Source organism: Lissotriton vulgaris, chromosome 2_1 (assembly GCF_964263255.1).
Source record: "Lissotriton vulgaris chromosome 2_1, aLisVul1.2, whole genome shotgun sequence".
NCBI lineage: Eukaryota > Metazoa > Chordata > Amphibia > Caudata > Salamandridae > Lissotriton > Lissotriton vulgaris.
Window position 1 is genome coordinate 1,685,524,035 of NC_141687.1, and position 17,591 is coordinate 1,685,541,625.

At 46.2% G+C, this 17,591-nt stretch overlaps 1 protein-coding gene across 2 annotated transcripts in view; it reads right to left on the reverse strand.

Annotated features, from left to right (window-relative positions):
* Window positions 1-5,842, reverse strand: part of LOC147733095 (uncharacterized) — a 101,538-nt gene extending 95,696 nt beyond the window's left edge. For both annotated transcript variants that reach the window (XM_086957644.1, XM_086957643.1), the window contains exon 1: window positions 5,798-5,842. The gene's annotated coding sequence lies outside the window, so the exon portion shown is untranslated. The remainder of the gene's footprint in view (window positions 1-5,797) is intronic.
* Between the last annotated feature and the right edge of the window lie 11,749 nt (window positions 5,843-17,591).

Sequence of the window (17,591 nt, forward strand, 5' to 3'; positions counted from 1 at the left end):
TCTCTTTACTCACCTTATCTTTTCACTGTCTCCAGTCTTTCCTCTTGATCCTCTCTCTTCCTTACCAATATCTCGCTCCTTGATCTCTTTTCACCTATTCCTATACCGCCTATCTTTTCTTACCCCACGCTGTCTCCCCCATGCATTCACCTTAACATCAGGTCTCTCCCCTTATCCATTTCTCCTTTTACCCAGCATTTCTTTTGCATTATCTCTTACTTCTAACACCTACTTTGCTTCTGCCCTTAGATTTGATTCTTGCTCGTTCCCTGTGTCGCTTCCAGACAGTTTCTCTCCTTTTGCAGCCCGTCTCTGTCCATCCGTATGTATTTAGTCTTACCACTCCCTTTTCCCTTTTACATTTCTCCTATTACTCCTTTCTCTTCTATTCTTTATCTCTTTTTTGACTTTCTCTTCTGTTCCTTCTATCTCTTCCATTCCTGCTGTCTTTTTATATACATAACGTACACTTGTCTCTTCAGTTTCCCTCTCATTCCCTTACACCCGTTCCCTTGCTTTACTCATATTCCACGCATAACTCCCCCAAACCTTTCCTCGGTTCGCCCTCTGTCTCTCTCTTAGGTCTCACACAACCCGTCTTTGAAGTCATGACCGTAGAGGCGTGGCAACATGTAGTAATGCCCTCAGAGGAGCACGAGAAGGCTTATCTATGCGGGAATAATGTTGTAACCCTGAATATCTCAAAGGCCTCTACCTATGTTATCTCCAGAAAGGAACTCTTTTTCCAACAGAAAAGGAAGCTTGTAGCAGGCAGATATATTGGATAGGGCCAGGCCCACATAGATGGTGAAACACTGATTTTGCAAAGAAATTCTGAACCTAGTATTTTATAATAATAACAAAACATGGGGGGATGAGGGCAAGCTCTCTTCTAACACTCCTGCTGGAACGCTGCCACATGCCAGGGTTTCCATATACCAGTGCTGCCTACTCTTGATTGCACCACTCTACACTTCCAGTTTCTTCATGCCACTCTTGTAGGTACTTTTCTATCTCTGCTTTTTGCTTTTAACACAATTTTCCTATCTTTCTTTTCATCATTCTTCTATATTGTTGTTGCTTTTCTTTTGCTGTTGTCTTACTCTGGTATGATGACGAAAAGTAAGTCGCAGTCCCCAAAAAAGAGTGCTGGTGCCCAACACCTGCAATCACCAGTACACATCAGGCACTTCCTGAGCCCCATCAAGGTAGAGCTCCTGGAATCACACATATGAGGACTGGTGCTGCTACCCAAGTGGAACAAGAACCCTGTCTTTGATAGGTTCAGTGTCAGGAGCTGCCTGAATATGTAGTGCCTGGTGTACCTTACTGCAAATTTGAACTACCTGATGTTCTGGGAACTTGCCATATACCTGTGCACCAACATTCCCAATGGACAGTAAGGCCCAAGTTAATGCCATGCGGCATGGAATGGAATCTTTCATCCTCACCCTGAGCAACAGGAGGGGAATGGCCAGGAAGAAGAATGTGTCCAGTACTAGCCAACAAACCCAAATAACTTGGATATAAAATGGAAATCCAATTGAAATGTCAAGAATAACAGGCATGCAAGAGACCCTTTTATCTAGCATGCTGAGGGGATCGTCTTAAACACACATAGTGGTGCGCTAGAGCCCACGTGGGTACCTGCGTTGGCATTCTAGCAGTACCAGGTCACTACATCACTTTGCCTAAGCAGGAAAACATAGAGATGGAGCCATAGATGAACAAGGTCAGGATGTGGATAAAGTTCACTTAACAGTGGTGAAACCTGACCTCTTTTAATGCTCTTTCAGGGAGAACACCTTATGTCAGGGTAAGATCAACTGAATGACCCAGGTGGGACAGGTCACCGGAAATCATGCTTGCCCTTTGTCCCCTCTGAGAGTGACAGTCATTGGAGGTTAGGCGTGGCCACACTCACACCACACCCTGCGAGCTCTGCTGCTTTCTCTAAGAAATGAAAGGGCAACCACGAAGAACTGGCCTAACACACCACAGGAATTTAAAAACTGATTTGTATGGTGAACAGAATATCGCTCCTGAAAATTAAAGTAGTTTGGGGAGAATTACTTTGAGGTTTATTTTCCCAGTGCCGCCCCGTGGAGTTTAACTTTTAGCAAACGGGTGGGAGTTTTCTTACCATCTCAGACACAACTCTTTCATTATTATTTGATTTGGTTGTTTATGAACAAAAATGAGTTTAGTTGAATATATATTTGTTATATTGGCCTTCAATGTATTTCTCAGCTGTGAGAACAAGACTCTTAGGGGTGGTTTAGAGGTGGGTGGTAAAGTGAACCGAATGATTTCTAGCAGATGCAGTAAAGTGTTAATTAACATTTGGATAGCACCCAGCAAAACTGCCACCCTTAGAATGACTACCTCCAGGTGGTAGAATGGCAGTGGCAATAGTATCAGAAGTAACCCATCTGATACCGGGTTTATTTCATGTGCCAATCTGATGTTATGGCCCACCTACACCCACGTTAACTTACACACTCCTCCTTGAGCTGCTTGAGGTCTTCATCAAAGGATGATGCTCATCCAGCAGTCTACAGCCTGATTCTGTATTAAGAAGCAACCTGCTCTGACTCTTTGGCTTCACAGGCATTCATTGCCAGGATTACATGAAGACAGAGAGATGTCAATTGTAGCTCAGAGATGGCTGCCTGAAGTGACCCATTGCTACATCTTTGAAGACACTGATGTACAGTTGGAGGGGAATGAAAACTACTGCAATTTCTGAAGGAAGTGCTAAACCCATGGGCGAATCCACAGGCAAAAATCCTAACTAACATGCAATCTCTGAGCTGTAGGAAATTCTGGTCGTGGATTCATCTGCGGACTTGGCACCTTCTACTGAAATCAGAGGACTTTCCGTTGCCGCTAGGGGTGGGTGAAGTTGCAGTGTCTACTTGCAAAGTTGGGAAATGTTGCCCTTTGCAGAGGTGATGACGTCTGTCCAGTTCACAAAGATGGAGTGTATGTTTGTTCTGGCCTACCACAGGCCGAAACCAGAGTACATCCATTTGGTGCAAGAGAATGTCAGATATGAGACCATTTCTGGCATAGAGTGTCCTGCCCAGGACAGGGGGGGGCGCTTCTTGAAGGAGGTAAATGTTTCATGAATGGCTACAGCCATCTAACGTAGGCCCTCATTACGAGTGGCAGCATTGCACCTGAAGCAAAAACTCCAGGTTGAAATCCCACAATGCTAATGCTCGGTGTCCCTCGGACTGAAAATCCAGGGTCTGCAAGCTCGGTCCCCATATTTTCAGACACAAATACAGTAAACCTCTTATGCCAGGAGTGAATGAACACTTGGTGAATCTGCTGAAGGGACAGGGACTAAGAGCAGAACAACTCGTGCCAACACCACAGTACTGCCGCATCACCAGAAGTAAACAGGTAGGCCCTGGGCCTCACCTCTGGATACTGGAACAGGGACAATCCTTGGCCAATGAGAGTCTGGCACGGAGGCCGTCCCCTCGACACTCCTCAGAGGACATACTATGGGAATACACAGCACTCCCCCTGGAGTGCCATTGGCTTGTCCCAACCCCCCCCCCCATTCCCCCCCCAGACCAAACCGGAACTCCCACTGACCTTTTGACCTTTTCAACCCACTCCTAGTAGGTGAAAAAGATCAGCAGATTTGAAAACTAGGAAAACTACGAGATAAAGGACCTAGTATTCCCACGTCTGTGCGGATATTCCCCATTATAGAAAGCATAACGTGTAATTGCCAAAAATGGGTTCAGGTATACTGTCTGGAATGGAAGATTACAGCAGCCTGGTAGCCCTGCACCAAATTCCAGCAAACTCAAAAAGAGTCTTAGCGAAATTCCAGCTGCCAAAAGGTGGTCAACCTTTCTCTTTCTTTTTTATTAACTATGGAGCTTAAACTATACACAGCTGGTGAAATACAAATTTAAAAAATATGCATAGTTGAGAATTGCAAGCCATTAGCTTGTCCCACCCACTCCTCCTCCTCCCCCCCCCCCCCCCCCCCTCAGACCAAACCGGAACTCCCTCTGACCTTTTGACCTTTTGAACCCACTCCTAGTAGGTGAAAAAGATCAGCAGATTTGGAAACTAGGAAATCCACGAGATAAAGGACCTAGTATTCCCACATCTGTGCGGTTATTCCCCATTATGGAAAGCATAACGTGTAATTGCCAAAAATGGGTGCAGGTATACTGTCTGGAATTGAAGATTTCAGCAGCCTGGTAGCCCTGCACCAAATTCCAGCAAACTCATAATGAGAGTCTTAGCGAAATTCCAGCTGCCAAAAGGCGGTCAACTTTTCATTTTCTTTTTTTATTAACTATGCAGCTCGTACTATACAAAGCTGGTGGAATAATAATTTAAAAAACATGCAAAATTGAGAAATTAGCTTTTCAGGCATCTGTTTAGAAACTAAATTTAATTCTGGCCCTAGGAATTTAAAAACGTTCTCACTTAAACTGGTCGTTATCCGGATCAGGACGAACCACACGTGATCGACAAGTGATTCAGCTAATCCACTCGTGCAAAAGTGCCTGACTCGGCCGTTCACAAGGCAGTGATGAGTGAAGACCACACCTGATCTCTTTACCGGAGTATATGAAGGAGATTAGCAGACTGTGCTCCCCTCCAAGTGACGTAGCAAGGGTGCCACGAACGCCCATGCAAACAAGTAAAGAGGGCCCTTTCCCCAAGATTCTATACAACAAAAATTCCAATTTAAGTGCAGTGGGCTCCTCACCCGTTGGGCCCCAAGCCACTGCACCCACAGCGCTTTTGATAGCCTTGCACCTGTCACCATCTACTACCAATGGGCGGATAACTACTGCCCCTTTCACTTCCTATGCCTGCCCACTTGGAAAATAGCTTACTGCCGGATGGATACCCATAAGAGAGCAGGGAGGTGGCTGTTGAGCGCTCAGAGAAAGTGTGCTGCTGGTACGCAGGGCTCTATGTGGAATGTCAGAAAGTTCTGACCGACTGGTTTATCTGGCTCCATGCTGACGTCTGGCTCGCATCTCTCACCCGTTTCAACTAGCGCTGGTCTCTCTCTCCCTTACTCATGTCTGGCTGTAAAATAGCTTTGGTTATTTCGCGAGCCTCATGTCTCCCCCTCCTCCACCCCCAAAAAATAATATTATAAATGACATACATATGTACATACCTAAAGCGGGGTACCCCTCTCTCCATTTGTACCCTGCTATTCCCTTATCCCATTTCCTCCTTATCATGTCCCATACCCTTTCCTTTCCCTTCAGCCGAGGCTCTCTACTTATCACTCCTTCTACCCGTCTCTCCACTCCACATCTCTGTCTTATCCCTTGCTCTGCCTCTCTCCCTATTAGTGTCCTTTTCTTACTTTCAGCCTCTGCCTTGCAAGACCACAGTAGCTTTGCTATCAGCTACTTCACCAGCATCAGAGCTTCTACCTCTGACGCCGTGACTAACCTGGACGCGCCAGTACGAGGGGGGCACCCTCATCCACACCTTCCTATATTGGTGCATCACACGCCACACAGCTGTTTCCTTGACCTTTCCTGTGCCTTTCCCCGCCTCATCTCTGCCTCCGCCTTTCATCCACAGCTCTAGGTAGCCGCTAACAGCACAATCGCTATGTAATATCTGCTGGTCCATAGAATGCCTTTCTTGGGAAAAAAACATCGGAGTCACTGCGAAAACAAGCGCACAATACAAACACCCCTTTGAAACACGTTTCTCTCTCTGCACCCTTTAGCTCTCCTCTTTAACGCTCTCTCTTCTCTCTCGGTGCCCATGCGTATTGTCTTACCTGTCCCGTTCTCTCTCCAGCTCCTCTCTGTGCCTCCGCTACCTGGTGTGTGGTATAAAAGTACAGGTGTCCAGAGTAACGTCTACGGCCAATCGGAACCCCGCCCCTTTTTCCACGCCCCTCCCAGTGGTCATTTTTAAGCAGCCGTGCCCTAGGGAAAGTGTTAAAAGGGAGGTTACCTGTACATTCCGTTAGTTAAGTTTCAAATTACTAATTCCTTACAGTACCGCTTGTCATTCACCTAAAGAGCGTCTCCAGGGCATGTCAAATTTCATTTTGCTGTCAAGCAGCCATACCCAGAAATATCGTTTTTTTCTCTTTAGCAAGGTGACATGCATTCCAACCAAATAAAACTCGAAAGGCAGTGACCACGTGACCCAGAAACAAAGGAAAGCTCGGATCAAGAAGGGATTGTTTTAAGTATCTTTTCAAAACGTGAACCACCCTACTGTTTTTGGTAGAGCTGGGTGGCTTGTTCTGCTCCCAACAGAAGTGGTCGCTCCACACGCTGCTCCCTGCCTCACCTGGTATCGTAGCGATCTCGCCTTGCACTGCTTTAGCCTGTATAATTATTTAATTTAATTCGTAGCGCTAGATTGCCCGCCTGCCTATTATTATTTTTTAAATTGCTGAGGTTAATTAGATCGTAGCGCTTGATTGCCAAGGTGCGCTTGTACGACATCTGAACTTGTGCTGTGCTGCCTGCAGATTTATTTGTGCCTGATTGTGCCGGCGCCACTGCCATTTGCATCGCGCTATTTCCGATTGTGCCCCAGTCCTTTTTCGTTATTCGCTTGCTGCCATTTTGTTGTTGTTGTTGTGCCTCCCTGCCCTGATCTCCACCCTGCTCCCGCCTCCCAGCTGACCCTCCCTCGCCCCTCCCCTTCCACTATTCACATATGACAGATGCTTTTGCGCGCAGCGTTTACGCGCAGTGGACGCGTCCCATGCGCGCCGAAGGTGCGCCAAAGGTAAGCCCATCTACGCCCGTCCGCACCTGGACCGCGCCCAGCGCCAGACCCCCTGGTCCTCGCAAAACCCACTCCACCCGCATAACGTATGACGCCGATACCCTCTTTGCCCTTAACCCCAGACGTACACCACAATGCTGCGAAGCTGCCCCAGGACACACCCATGGACCATTCGCCTGCCACTCCTGCAAGTTCACCTGCATCAGGACCCACACCAAATCCACTTCCTCCAAACACAGCTCCGACTCTAACCACCTGAAGTGCATCCTGCCGAACACCCGCTCGGTCCACAGACACGCCACTGAACTCTGGGACCTACTCGACACTACATCAACGGACCTCGCCTTCCTTACAGAAACCTGGATGAACGCCTCATCAGCGCCCGACATCGCCATAGCCATCCTGGACGCTTACAAGATCATCCGAAAAGACCGCACCAACCAAGCAGGAGGAGGCATCTCCATCGTCCATAAGAACACCATCCGAATCACGACCAGCTTCGACGATAACCTCGCGACCGCCGAACACCTTCACTTCCAGATCCACACCGACCCCAGGACCACACTTAGAGGCACCCTCATCTACAGACCACCAGGAACCCGCACACAATTCAATGAAGACATCACTGACTTCATCAGCCCACATGCCCTCACTTCCGAGAACTACATTCTACTGTGAGACCTCAACTTCCACCTGGAAAAGAAAAACGACAGCAACACCACCACCCTTCTGGACAACCTGGCCAATCTCGGACTCAAACAACTTGTTGACACCCCCACCCACTTAACCGGACACACGCTCGAACCTATCTTCACCTCCAGCAAACACATCTCCTTCGATCACACCACAGCTCTCCATTGGACGGACCACAGCTGCTTTCACTTCAGCTACAAAAAGACCACGACCCACAACCCCTCACAACCTATTCCTCGAAGAAACTGGAACAAAATCACCACGACCAACTCTTCACATCGCTTAACCAGAACCCTCCTGCCATATCATCTGACCCAAACCAAGCTGCCACCAAACTCACACAATGGATCACCCACAGCGCTGACAAATTAGCACCCTTGAAACACCACCAGATCAAACAAGGTAGCAAAAAGGCCCCCTGGTTCAACGATGACCTTAAGAAATCCAAGAAGTTATGTCGTACTCTCGAGAAAACCTGGAGAAAAAACCCAACCACTGATAACCTGACCACCTTCAAGGACGCCACCCGCAAACACCACCAATTGATCCGATCCACCAAGAAATCAGCATTCAAGGATCGACTCGACAACAACGCCCACAACACCAAAAAACTATTCAACATCGTCAAAGAATTTACCAACCCCACCGCCGGCACCAACGACATCACTCCCTCCCAAGACCTCTGCTACTCTTTATCCGCTTTCTTCCACAACAAAATCACCAACATACATAACAGCTTTGAAAACCAGTCCGAAGAACAGACCACTCCACCCACCTCCGAACCAAAACAGCACTCTCACAACCTTTGCGCCTGGAACCCAGTCACTACTGAAGACACCATCCGCCTGATGAACTCCATCCACTCAGGTTCACCAACCGACCCATGTCCCCATCACATCTTCAACAAAGCAGACTCCATCATCGCACCCCATCTCCGCGATGTCATCAACTGTTCCTTCAACTCTGCTACCTTCCCAGAAAGCTGGAAACATGCTGAACTCAGCGCCCTTTTGAAGAAACCCACAGCAGACCCCTCTGAACTTAAGAACTACCGCCCCATCTCACTCCTCCCATTCCCTGCCAAAGTCATTGAGAAAGCCGTCAATAGTGAACTCGCCGCCTTCCTTGAATCCAACAACTCCCTCGACCCCTCACAGTCCGGCTTCCGAGCCAAACACAGCACCAAAACCGCCCTCATCGCTGCTACAGACGACATCCGAACGCTACTGGACAACGGAGAAACAGTTGCCCTCATCCTACTTGACCTCTCCGCCGCCTTCGACACAGTCTGTCATAGCACCCTCATACAACGCCTCAGTAACGTCGGAATACAAGGAAAAGCTTTGGACTCGATCATCTCGTTCCTCGCCAGAAGAACCCAGAGAGTCCGCCTCCCCCCATTCAAATCAGAGGCCACCGAAGTCATCTGCGGCGTACCACAAGGATCATCACTCAGTCCCACCCTCTTCAACGTTTACATGAGTCCCCTCGCATCCATTGCGCGACAACACAACCTCAACATCATCTCCTACGCAGACGACACCCAGCTGATCCTCTCCCTCACCAAAGACCCAAACACCGACAAAACCAATCTACACGAAGGAATGAAAGAAGTAGCTGAATGGATGAAGAACAGCCGTTTAAAACTAAACTCTGACAAAACGGAAGTCCTCATCTTAGGATCATCCCCCTCTGCCTCGGACGACTCATGGTGGCCACCGGCCCTGGGTACAGCACCCATACCTACAGATCACGCACGTAACCTGGGCTTCATCCTAGACTCCTCCCTCTCGATGACCAGACAAGTCAACGCCGTCTCATCTTCATGCTTCAACATCCTACACATGCTCAAAAAAATCTTCCATTGGATCCCCACCGAAACAAGAAAGACAGTCACCCACGCACTGGTCACTAGCCGACTGGATTGTGGAAATACCCTTTACGCAGGAACCACAGCCAAACTACAGAAAAAACTCCAACGCATCCAAAACGCCTCAGCCAGACTCATACTGGACATCCCCCGTCCAGCTCACATTTCCGGTCACCTGAAAGACCTCCACTGGCTCCCCGTCAACAAGAGAATAACGTTCCGTCTCCTCACCTACGCACACAAGGCCCTCTACGACCTAGGACCCGAATGCCTCAACACACGACTGTCCTTCTACTCACCCACCCGCCAACTACGATCATCCAATCAAGCCCTCGCATCCATAGATCCACCATGGGAGGAAGATCCTTCTCCTACTTAGCGGCCAAAACCTGGAATTCTCTCCCCACTCACCTCCGCCTTACACAGAACCCCCTCTCCTTCAGAAGGCAGCTAAAAACCTGGCTTTTCGATAAGTAATGCACCCACCCTCCCTCTAGCGCCTTTGAGACCCTCTGGGTGAGTAGTGCGCTATACAAATTCCTGAACTTGAACTTGTTCTCTAGTCGGAGACGTTTCAAGGCATGGGCTAAGTGGGTTCTGGCCCAGGGCCCCAACTTTTTAGGTGGGGGAGCTCTGTTCTACAGAGTCTTGCCCTGATCACCGTAAAGATTACTGTAAAAAATTCTTAAACAGATAATAGTTTTAAATGCCGTTTTCCTTTATTTTGAATGTGGGGGTGGAGTCTATTACAGACATTTTGCAGAGAAATGTTGTGTTTGTGTTTCATGCAACATCCTTTAAAAAGTTTCTTTCAGATCAAAACAGGACCTCCAAAATCAGAAATGGGAGGGGGCTCATAAAGATTATTTGGATTCATATTTGTGAGCGGAAGGTGTTACAATATTGATTACACACATAACTTTCTCTGAATATTATATGTAAACATATTTAGAATTTGGATGAATGTGCCTGTGCACTGACAGTGACCTGGCCAAAGAGGACATGGAAGAGCCGAAACTGGAAACTGGATCATAAATTTAAAGCTGTCCTGAAGAGAGGCCCCCAAAATATGTTTGGCCCAGGCCCCGAAATTCCAAAAAAAGTCCCTGCTCTAGGTTCTGGAATTTAATACGCTGTTCTATAGTTTTAAGGAGCTCTGTAGCTCGTTTTATAGACTTAAAGTGTCGTGTCAGCTTGTTAGGCAGGTGTAAGGAGCTGGTTAGATTGTTCTAGGTTAATTACTTTTGAACATCACCAAGACTCATGTTTATCAAAGGTAGGCGGGTCACAAAAGTTTGTCGCTCTAAAAAATGGGTTGTGCTTCTAAAAAAGTTTTGGTCGCACTGTTCTACAGGTTTACAGCGTCAAATAGGTTATTCTATAGCCTCAAGGAGCCTGGTGGTCTGTTCTAGAAGATACGTGAATTGAGTTGCGTTTTCAATAGTTTTAGTGAGTTGAGTAGGTTGATCCATAGGATTGGGAAGTTGTGGATCTTGTTTACAAGTCTAGGAATATGGATAGCTTATTTAAAAGGGGCAGGGAGCTGGGTGGGGAGCTCCATGGGTGTATAGAGCTAGACAGATTGTCTAAGACTGTTTATTGAGCTAGGTAGAATTTTCTGTAGATTTAGGAAACTGAGTAACTTGCTGTATAGACTTAGCCAGCAAAGGACGTTTTTTCTATAGGCTTAGGGCGCTTGGTAGCTGGCTCCATAAGTAAAGAGCTGGGGCACAAACTGCTAGAGAAATGTGGCCTGGGTTTCCTTGAGGCACCTACTCACATAATGGGAGAATTGTTGAAGTTGACAGAATGGGCCACTGCGGAAGATATTCAAATTTAACAGGTTTGACGACATGAAACATTAACAGATTATTTGATAATGAGGATGGAAATGATCAGGTTATTGACGGATCCCCAGGCACCAGGTCGCCTTGAGGGACTCAAAACAGCAAAAAGAAAACAGTTGCAAGAAGAGTAGAGGTCTGACCAAGACTACAATAACATTAATGGGACTCCAGTATTATAGTACAGCGATAGTCTACAGCACTGAGTAAATGACGCCCTGGCAGTAGGATATCTCTGATTGGTTGAGAATAAGGGATGGGATGATAATAACATGGAAATGAGGATGTTTGCTAAAGTGAACCGGTTTAGGTTGTTTTCTACTATGTTAAAATTAATTCCGACTGAAATGCAGTGTTCTCTTCATATGCTTGTGCTGTAATATTGTTATCATGAAAACTGTAAAGCTTGGTGTTCTCTGTTTCAGTGTAAATTAATAAAAATACATTTTGAAAAGTATTGGGAGCTGGGTCTATTGTTCTGTAGGTTGTTCTATGGCTGAGGCAAACTTGCCTAGCAGGAACAGGGACATTTGTATCTTATTAAAAAGATGTTGCTTGCCCTTATCCACCCCTCTTTGATCAAAGCAATACACAGAAGTATGCATAATTGATTTTGTTTCACTCTTGGAAGCAAAGGGAATGCTGCATTCATTATAGGGTTTGGCACCTCCATTAAAACCATGATTCCCAGGGCCGGGTGGACTAGATTCTGGAAAAACCCGATTAGGCCGAAGGGGAAGGGGCTCCTTTTAGTAATGGATGCACAGAGGGCACAACGAGTTTTTTTCGACTAGAATATAAAACCCTTTGTTTTGTAACTTATTATAGAATAAAAAATACACATGGGAAAAACAATCCGCACAACGGGTGTACATAGTTGCAAGGTTTTCCCCCTGCAAACAGCGTAGTTTTCTTCAAACATTTTCAGATTAGCAATCTTTACAAAAGTTGCGAAGTTGCAATTGTAATTTTCTTTTCCAAAAGTAAATCAAAAATAAAAAAAATCAGTAACAACGCTTTGAGCACACCGTTCTTTTTCATTTTTTCAGAGACAATTTGTTTGGAAAAAGGGGTTTGCGTTTACAAAAATGCACAATCATTGTGATGTGTTATGATTGTAAACTTTACCAAAATTCTCAGGCAAAAGTAATTTTCCGTCATCCCAATCTCTCCTGGAAACATTCATATTCAAATATGCTTGACGGTAGGGGGAGGCCTTTGACCGAACTCAGCAGATTCATCGGTCGTATAGACCCCTTTCTAGCAAAGCAAGACATTGGCATTGGCATTGTTGCTGCCACATTTCACGAAATCTTGACGTTCTGAGCAGTTGTCTTTAAGGGGCCACTCAGTGCTGAGAGAAAAACACAATTCTCTGTACCTGGTTCTACTGGTCTAACAATTTCAAAAATTATGGAATGCTTCTTTGTGAGATGCGTGATTGATTTTTAGACATGCTGGTACATTATTCACCAGATGAACACTTTAAATCCTTAGTCACTGCAGGTGTCTATGGGTTATTTGCAATGCGAAATTTACTCCCAAGACAGCTGGGGGATATTTTGTTGAACTTAAACATTTGCTAGCAACCTTTTCAAGACAGCACATTTCACCTGAGCAGGAGTCAGAAGAGGATGTTTGCTCCCAACAATCTGCGCAAGGAGTAGCTCAACGCAAATTGCACCTGGCAAGAGAATATCACATTGGTTGTACAGCAAGGTTATTAGCATCAATCAATAAAACGATTAAATCCACTATATTGTCACGGTAAATATGTATTAGGAAGTATAGATTCAAATCTTACCTCCATGTCTACCACCATGACAATATTTGTGCTGTTTTGTGGATTTCATATTTTTGTCGGTCGCTATTTTCGCCAAGATATTATGAGCCCTGATCAAGGAATATCTTACCGAAAATATATCAAATCAGCTGATCAGGGTATGTATATAATGGTGTAAACTGTGTGGTTTTCTAGAAAAAAAAAATGTTGAATACCATTTTTGCGAAACCATTACTGGGACTGTAAGGAGTTGCGAAGTCAATCACAAACATTAGTATTTTTTTGGCAAAGTTCTATATTTTACAAATTGTGACGTTTGAAAATGTGAGCAAAGTAGGGGATACCTATTGTGCATCAGGGCATTGACTGGCGTATCTGATATCTGGATATCTGAGCACATTGTGGCATTGATTGGTGTTGGAGCATGCCCGAAATGATTCATGTCTCTAACTGCCTCATAGTGATATCTTTGACACTTCATGTTATTGATCAGCATCTGGGAAAGACCTGGGACACACCACTGAGTTGCACTGTATTGCAGTTGCATTTATATTGCACTCCATACTCCTGACAAGGCATTGATGGGCTTTCGATGAACGAGAACACACTGTTTCTTGTGCTTGGGTTTATATGTTGGTGGAGCAGACCCTTGGTCAAGAGTCGCTCCCCATTATTGCCACACATGTCCTCTGTTTATAGGATTCGCCTGGCCGTAGCACTGCGCAGCAGTGCTCGCGCAGGCAAAATTTAATGTTATCTCAGTATTGGGGACTTGAACCCGCCCCTTCTTCCATTGTCTAGCTCCATAAATGGAGGCTAGCCATTGGAAGACATCGTTGACAATTACTCTTTCCCCGTCAGGAAGCGATTCGGGGGCGTTTCCGTGTCTTTTTTTAAGTCCCGCCACTTTTCTCGCCGTCATTCGGAGGTAGGCATTTACTCATATCCCCTGACCGCCGCCTCGGGTGAGTGCTTGTTTAATAAAGTTTGCCGTAACAACAATGAGTTCCCCTTTAAGAGAGTGGCACCCGCGAGACGAATGACGTGATAGTCATGTGAGTGCAGGAGGGGAGTCGCCAGGGTTGAAGTAAGTTGCTGGTCTTAATTATCTTTGTGGGGGTACTAAGTGATACGCACCTCTGTTTAGGATAAAACCCTTTTAGTACTTAGAAAAGAAGCGCGTGCATTTACACCGCCACTTATCACCTGAAACGGCAATGGAATTACAATCGGTCGCTCTTTAAATTAAGTTGGCTGACCGAAACGCCGATCTATTTAATACGGAGCAACATGTATATGGCAGAGCCTCATTTTGTGAGAACGGGTCAGACGATGGCAGATGGCAGAGCGTGAGAGGGCCCTGGGGAGAGCACCGAGCTCTGTGCGCTATACCTGTGACCTCTCCTCCGAGACGCTATGGCCAGGCCACCGATGCTGCTGCTGCTGTGTCTACACTCCCTGCTACACGGATGACTGACGCATGGTCACCCCCAGAGGGGCCACAAGGTACAGGCGAGAGAGAGCTCGGTGGGTTCCATAAATGCTGCGAAGTTACCCCGAGTGTTACCGACCCCTTTGAATCAGCCTTTCATGCTTCCGAGGTCAATCACTCAGGTAATCACGAGGCTTGGACCCCAGACCGCAAAAGTCAGATCCGATTGCGGTTAGATCTGTGGTCCGCTTAGACTTCGCATTGTTGAATAGAGGTAGCGCTGCGCTGCTGTGCAGCGGCTTCTAGTCGCGTTACTGACTGCAGTCCGAGTCCGAGCACTGTATTAAGACTAAGGGGGGACTTTCCATGGCTGTCTTTTAAAAACGTTCCTGGAGTTCGCGAAAGTTGGGACGCTATAAGATGGCTCCTTGATTAAAAAAAATGATTAGAGAACTGTTAGGCCTACTAAATCTTGCGTGTGTTGTAAATTGGTTATATAGCGCTTACTATTGCTGACGAGGTGTTGAAGCGCATCGGGGCGAGGAGCACGCTATTCCGGATTCCAAAGCTATATGTAATTCGATAGTAGATTGGTAACGTGGTTCCTTTTCCCTTGTAGGATTACTTGTGGTACATCTGTTAACTTTATTCTCTCCAATTTCACGCATTTACTTCAGTATTTACTCCAGTATTTTGAACGAGGCCACATTAATCCAGGCGGATTAGTGAAGGGGGAAGTGAGCCAATATTAGGAATGGTGGGCACGCGCAGATAGAAGGAGCGAAGAGTTGCGAAGGATTTTCGGGAGATCATTGTAGTTTGAAAGGTTTGGGATGAGTCAGAGCAGAGGCGCAACTAGAGAGCCAAATTTCGGGGGGGGGGCACTACTAAAAATTGCAGGAGGGGGGCTGACTCTTATAGCAATATGCAGAGTGGAGTTGCAGGGGCTTTAGAAGAAGGGGTGAAAATCAACAAAGCCTCGTTGACGCGTAAAAGGTCTTCTAAAGACCTGTGTGAAGTACTCGGGTGCGGCTGTGTGTTTGCTCGGGAAGCTGTCTCAGCTGTATACATTGCATCTATGACTTAAGTAAGTTAATGTGTTATGGTTCAAAGTAGTCTTGGGGTGCGAAATAGTCCCTCTTGGATTGCAGTAGCAAGCACTGGCTATATGGCAGAATATTACACTAAACAGCCGATAGCAGCAGGTGAGCATCAAATACTCTCTTGGCTCAGCCAAAACAACGTGTCAAGAATTGATAGCAATAGGTCTCTTTGACGGCTTCTCTTACCGCAGACCCAATAAATTCTGGGCGATTTATTTTCAGGTTACTGCCTTTGAAAAGCATCCAGAGCTCGGGCAGTCCCTGAAAGGCGGGTAGGGCTGGGAAAGCGCCATTTCCAACATGGCTGTGACAGTGGGGCATTTTGTGGTGAGTTCTTGCAGTGATTCTTGGAAAGGGCACATGGGGCGGAAGATGGATTAACGCTGCACTTAGGCCGAGAAATACCCTGTTCTGTAAACCGCCACCGCTTCCTCAACAATACCTGTTTTCATCACTTTTTCATTTACATCCAATATTGACAGTCCTCCTAACTGTACAGTAAATAAAAAGTTTTGTAGTGGTGCAAAGTCAACTCATGTCAGTAGGCCATCGTGTCAGGGACTCGTCAGGTTGTGGTTGCAATCCTGCGCCAGGGCTCCCTCGGAAAGGGTTTGTAACACTCCCATGCCAGGCCTCCATCAGGACACCTGCAAAACATTCCCACGCCAAGGCTCCCTCGAGAGGGGTTTGTAATATTCCCATGCGCCAAGAGACCTCTGGGTGAACATGCGCTTTACAAATACATGTTAATTTACGTTCATAATCTTCCCATGCCAGGGCTCCCTCGGTATACGCTCATAATCTTTCCATGCCAGGACGGTGTGTGGTGTGTAACTTTCCCCTCTCGCCATGCATTGAAAACGGGCACGTTTCGACCCCTTTCTCCCCCCCCCCGTGCAAGCGTTCACTCCTGCCCACTCTGCATTCGAGCGGAGGAAATGGGCAAGGAGCTGTCATTTATTGCTAGTTTCATGAGCAGCAGGCATGTATTTCTGGGCGAGGGACTGTGAGGAGGGCGTAAAACCAGTCACATTTCTACAACAACATATATAGAAAAAATTGTCATTAACAATGACAAAAGCTCTAACTTTTACAAAGGCGAGACCGTTGCATTTTAAATGCTTGTTTGCTCTTACTGGGGGAGATGAGACTCCCCCCTTATGGGAGGGGGGTAAAAAACCACTAGACACAAGAGAATATGTTTCTCTGTGTGTCTGTGACCTGGAGTTTGGCTGGCGGTGTGCATGTAGTTGTATATGACTAGCTGTGTGTGTGTGGACTGGTGTTTAGCCGGCGTTTGGCTGGTTGTGTGTTTGAACTAGGTGTTTTGCTGGCAGTATGTGTGGACTGGATTCTGGCTTGGGATGTGTGTGGCTGGTGTTTTGGATGGTGGTGTATGTGAACTGGTGCTTGACTTGTGTTTGGCTGGTGGCTAGGGCAAGGGCTAATACCCACTGGGGTGCCAATTTCTGGCCTTTGCTTTGTGTCCCCTTTTGGAGAGGATTAGACATTTGTGATGCTGATTGGCACACAGGGGCAGACATCATAGTGTATTATAATATTAACTGTTTTATTTCTTCTCATAATTTGCATTTGTGATTGTAATGTTTTTTTTCTCCTTTTTATTGTAATGCTAAGCATTTGATTTCCTTGGTGGAGACTCCTGCTTGCGGTTTCAGCACTGATAGACTTTTGCCCTGCTTGAATCTTTTGTTTTATCAGTTGTAGTAATTGTAGTATATTTAGATTTTAATTTTTTATTCATGTTTGTTTTGTGCAAGATTTGTATTTTGTTATCTTGTATGTAATCATATTTTGCTTTTCCTTTTTAATGATATATCTTTGGTGCCCCTGTGTCTGTGCAGAGTATGTGCAGTTGATCCTCAGTCTAGTGGTCCGTGGCAAGTGAGATGTATCTGTTAGATTTGAAGGTCTCTAGTTGGCACAGGTAGGTACTTGTGACAAATAATGTGCAAGAGTGACGTCCTGGAGGTAGTGATTGATTTCCTTCGCTGTAGTGTGTGTTTTTTTGGCATAAAGTTGTGAGTAGTAATTCCTGAAGCAGTTTGATATGGACGTGGTGTCGAATAGCATTCGT